Source organism: Cryptomeria japonica, chromosome 3, assembly GCF_030272615.1.
Source record: "Cryptomeria japonica chromosome 3, Sugi_1.0, whole genome shotgun sequence".
NCBI lineage: Eukaryota > Viridiplantae > Streptophyta > Pinopsida > Cupressales > Cupressaceae > Cryptomeria > Cryptomeria japonica.
Genome location: NC_081407.1, coordinates 398,534,076 through 398,540,047, shown reverse-complemented (window position 1 = coordinate 398,540,047; position 5,972 = coordinate 398,534,076).

Genomic DNA, 5,972 nt, shown 5'->3' with positions numbered 1-5,972 from the left:
CGTGACATCTTTGTCAGCATCCAAATCACTTGATTGTGTCAGTTCAAACTTGGTTATCGACCAAACATACTACTAATATACACCGATTGGTTAACCTTTATATCGTGCACTTCTCTGTTCTGCTGGTTAGGACATGTTATCATTTACTGGTGACAATCCTGAACCGTTTTGCCAAAGTTTAAAACACTTCACATCCTTTCATCTTCTTATCCAGGTCCTTCAATTTGACTTTTTGCTTGCTTACCGATTGACATCAACATGCCAACAATATTCAATACTCCTACTTGCATACAGGTAACATCAACTTGCATACCGATTAACATCAATGACAACACAATTCCAATAATCTCCCCCTTTGGCATTGATGTCAACACACAATGTCAACTCACATTTTATTCACAACTGCACTCTTTCTCCCCCTTTGACAACAATGACAAAGGGCTTAGACATCAAATTCACTCTGGTTCACTCTCCTTTCCAAACATCAATACACTCCCCCCCTCAAGCCGATTACAACTTTTGTAGATAGAGAAATTGAATAGACAACTTCTCCAATTCTCAAACTTGTTGGTGGTGCACACTCTCCCTTTGTGTACAAAATATGGTCCAAGAGTCAAAAGATGTATAGCTGTGAACTCCCCCTGAACCACAAATCTCCATACACATTTAAGTGCAGAAAGCTGGTGGGACAACTCCTAACTTGTGTCTTAGATACTCAAATGTGTTTTTCGATACAGGTTTTATGAAGATATTAGTAAGTTGTTCACTTGTAGGGACATATTCTACCTTTACTTATTTCTCTGCATCCTTTTCCCTAAGAAAATGGTATGTGATGGAAATGTGCTTAGTCCTTGAGTGCATGACCTGATTCTTTGAAATGCTGATTGTACTTGAGGTATCACACCAGATAGGAATAGGGTTAGATATTTCTACCTAAATGTCCTTAAGGGTCTGCTTCATCCATAACACCTAAGAACAACATGTAGCAATGACAATATACTATACCTTAGCGGTAGATAAGGAGACTAAATCCTGCTTCTTGTTGTGCCATGAAACCAACCAGTTACCCAAAAATAATGATCCACCACTTCTGCTCTTTTGGTCATCAATGCAGTCTGCCCAATCAGCATCAGTGTAGGCCCGTAAAGTGAAATCTCCTTGCTTTGAATACCATAAGCCATAATTAAGTGTTCCTTATAGGTACTTGAAGATCCTTCTAACTGCATTCACATGTGACTGTTTAGGTGAAACTTGAAATATTGCCACCATACATACTTCTTGCACTATATCTGGTCTTGAGGTAGTAGTAAGATATAATAGACTACCAATCATGGATCTATACAGGGTTTGATCCACTTCCGGTGACTCATCAACTTTGCTCAACTTGCATCCGATCACCATGAGGGTACTAATCGGTTTGCTATCCTCCATCTGAAACTTATTCAACATATCTCTGACATACTTGATTTGAGAGATAAATATTCCTTTATCTTGCTGTGAAATCTGTAAACCAAGAAAATATGATAGCTCTCCATGCATTGACATCTCAAACTCTGGCTGCATCTGATCAACAAACTCTTTACACAAGGTATCCTTGTTGCCTCCAAATATTAAATCATCCACATACACAACAACAATAACCATGTGATGTCCATCTACTTTGATGTACAAATTACTATCTACATTTCCCTTTCTGAAACCTTGCTCCCAAAGATACTTATCTAACCTTGAATACCATGCTCTTGGATCTTGCTTCAAACCATACAATGCCTTCTTCAATTGGCACACAAATTTTTCATCATCATGTAAAAGAAAACCTTCTGGTTGTTCTATGTAGACTTCTTCCTCCAAATTACCATTCAAGAAGGCAGATTTAACATCCATTTGATATACCTTGTATCCTTTGTAGGTAGAGAATGCTAAGAACATTCTAATAGCTTCAAGTCATGCAACCGGTGTCAATGTTTCTTCAAAATCAATTCCTTCTATTTTAGAATACCCTTTCTAGACTAATCTTGCTTCATGCCTGACAATCTTATCTTCTTCATTCATCCTGTTTCGGTAGACCCATTTAGCACCAATGACATTCTTATCTGTTGGTCTAGGAACTAACTCCCAAGTCTTGTTCTTTTCAATCTGTTGCAACTCTTCTTCCATTGCATCGATCCATTTCTCACTTTTGTTGACCTCATTAAATGTTTTGGGTTCCATTTCAGTCATGAGGCAAAAATTTACTTGTTCATTGTTTCGTGCAAGTCTTCTTCTAGTTTGCACACCATCATTTTTATTTCCTATAATCTGCTCTTCTGAGTGATTTTTCTGCACATATCTATTAGGGGTCTTGCTCAGTGCCTCTTCTTGTTCACTTTTTGACTGCACTTCATCTTCATCACAGGAGTTATCATACCAGTTTACTTGTGTTTGTCTGCCTTTATGCAAGTCTTCATCAACTCTTACATGGACACTCTTAATGACTCTTCTCAGTATTTTGTTGTAGAATATGTAGGCCTTGCCGTGAGTTGAGTAACCCAAGAAAATACCTTCATCACTCCTAGAATCAAAACCACCCAAACCATCTTCATCTCCCTTGATGAAGCATTTACTTCCAAACACTTTGAAGTGTTTGATTGATGGCTTCTGGTCATACCATAACTCATAAGGTGTCATTCTTCTATTTACTCTCAGCTGAACCCAGTTCAATGTATATACAATAATATGAACTACTTCCTTCTGATACATATCCGATATGTTTGCTTCATTCAACATAGTTTTCGCCATCTCCTTGATAGTCCGATTTTTCCTTTCTACAACACCATTTTGTTGTGGTGACCTTGGGGCCGAATACTGTCTTTTGATTCCATGTCTCTCACAGTAGTCTTCAAACTCATTTGATGTGAACTCACCACCCTGGTTAGATATCAGACACTTTAGCTTGCATCCACTTTCCTTCTCAACCATCTTCTGAAAGATTTTGAACCTCTCATATGCTTGTGATTTGTCAGGTAAAAAGGCGACCCATGTCATTCTTGAAAAATCATCAATTAACAACATGAAGTATCTTTCACTGGCTAAAGCTCTTGTTCTGGTTGGTCTACATAGATCAATATGCACAAGTTCTAAGGGCCTTGAGGTATTATGTTCTTTGGTCTTGAAGGTCACCTTAGTCTGCTTACCTCTTAGACATTCATCACAAAAGGTGTATGCCGGCTTGATGATCTACGATATATTTCTCACATAGCCTTTCTTGCTTAGTTTGACCAAATTGTCAAAGTTTATGTGGCCTAATCTTCTGTTCCATAACCAACTCTCATCCATTTTTCCCATCATGCATTGGGACTTGTTATGCCTTGCATATCTATTTCCCCATTAGTCTCCTTGCGTCGAAATTTGGGTCCCCTATTTTTGTCTTGTATTTTCTTTTGGTTTGTTTGTTTGGTCTATGACCTCGGAACTCTGGAGTTTCGGATTCCCGAGGTTCCTTTGTTCTTTTTGGTCTCTGACCTCAGAACTCTGAAGTTCCAGATTCCCAAGGTCCCTTTGTTCTTTTTGGTCTTTGACCTCGGAACTCCGGAGTTCCAGATTCCCAAGGTCCCTTTGTTCTTTTTGGTCTCTGACCTCGGAACTCCGGAGTCTCGAGGTACCTTTTCTTTTGCCTCGGGACTTCGGAATCCCGAGGTCTTGTTTCTCTTACCTCAGAACTCTGGAGTCTTGGAGTCCCAAGGTGGAGCCTTTTTCTTTGCTTGCTTCGGAACCCTGGACCCCCGAAGTTCCGAGGTAGGGTGTTTTCTTACTTTTGTCAAGCTCGGAACCTCGGGACTTCGAAGTCCCGAGGTCTTGTTTAAAGCCTTCGTACGGAAATGTTTAGGAGGGGGTATAAATAGGAATGATGAACTTTCAAAGTTCATTTGTGCATTCAGAGCTCCTTCTCCTTTGCTTCCAAGCCGCGATCCTCTGGACTTTCGAGTTTTATGTGGCATTTTGGGCATTTTGACTCACCAGGTTGGTGATTTTTCTTTCCCCCTTTTGTTGTTTGGTAGATTAGATTTTCCTTCCTTGCCGAGTGTTTGTTTGTTTTATTTATTTTAATTTTTTCCATACCTTTTGTTTGTTTGTGTGCCCTAGTTTATGCACCCCAAAACCATGGACCCTCAAAGTTCCCAGTGGTTGGCTTTCCTCGACCCCGGAACTCTGGACCCCTGGAGTTTCGGGTGGTCGGCTTTCCCCGATCCCGGAATCCTGGACCCCCCAGAGTTCCAGGTGGTCAGTTTTCCTCGAGCCTGGAACCTAGGACCCCTGGAGTTTCAGGACTTATCAACTGTGCTTTTAAATGACCCTGGAACCCCGGATCCCCATATCCCTGGAGTTCCGGATTATTCCTTTTGTGAATGACTTCCTATCAGTGATCCCAGAACCCTGGAACCCCAAAGTCCAAGAAATCAAGTGTTATATCCCAAGCCTGAAACCCCAAAACCTCAGAGTTCTGGACTACCTCATCCATACATCCCAGAATCAAGTGTTATATCCCAAGCCTGAAACCCCGAAACCCCAGAGTTCCGGACTACCTCATCCATACATACCCAACCTGGAACCTTGGAGTTCCAAACTTTCTTATGCATATCTAACCCGAAACCCTGGAGTTCTAGACCATATGTACCTAGCCCGAGACACCGGGACCCCGGGACCCCAATGTTTCGAAGCAAATGAAATTTTATGATTATAATTAGGGACTGAAAATTTGTTCTCTTTGTGCAGATTCGAGTGGTTAGATGGACTCATCCTCCAACAAAAGAGGCAAAGAAATTAATAGACTCCCAACCACCATGAAGTATCATTATCAGGGACAAGTCTACGCTTCGAAGCTTGATGATCAAATCAGATGGGTTATAGATACAAAAATTGGCCATATAGAACTTGAGGATATCAGGACTCAGCTAGACAAACCAAGTTTGGAGGCCCTCCACCGGAGAATCAAAAGATTAGGCCTGGTGGAAGCCACTACCTTTTCGCAGTCAGTACAAGCACCTAAGTTCATAATGACAATTGCCCCATTTTATAACCCAGAAACTAGAAAGTGCACAGATGCACAAGGGAGAATGATTATAGACTTGTCTCCTGATATGCTGGGGTTTGTTTTCGGCATCCCAACTAGAGAAGAGATATTCCTTTTAAACAAAGAAGAGGTCTTAAAGGAATGGAATGACAAAATGACATAAAGTAAAAGGCATGTGAATAAGAACTAGTTGGAAGAAGAAAGAAAAACAAGTCTCAAGGCAACAAAGATCTTGAGGGAAGATTTCAAAGAGCCCCAGAGAGACAATCATTATACTCAGCAAGGCCTTTGGCAAGCCGGATTGTAAAAATTTCCATCCATGGATGTTCCAGTTTATGACCACTATCTTAATAGGGAAACAATATTTTGATTGGCCGTAGATCCTCTCCAACAATATCTGCAAACAAATGAAAGAGGTTCACCAGACCCAAAAGTTATTTTTCACATCTTATGTCATCTGGGTAGCTGCTAGAGCTAGAAAGTTTCTAGGGCTATAGGTAGAAGGTCAATTGGGAGAGGAGGAAGGACAAAAAAAGGTATGGGAGTATTATTCTCAACTCACTCTAGCCAATGCAAAGGCTCACTTCAAGAGAATTAATGATGCCTTCATTTTTCCAGTAATAATCAAATTAACAGGGGACGCAGGATACCAGATTAGCCCAGAGGCCATGGCTATTATCCGAGAGTGGGCATGTTGGTTTATCCAAAACCCACACTCAACCTAAATCAGGGCTAACAAATTCACATGGAACCCAATGTTGCTACCCCGATACTGCAATGATAGAGTCATTTTGCTGGAGTATGTAAGACAACTTTTGGGCCTCCAGTCCCTTTTGTCTTCAAAACATAAAATAGACATTGATTTCTCAGTATCAATTGGATATTTCGCATGCTCAAAAATACAGGTTGCAAAATTAGTAGA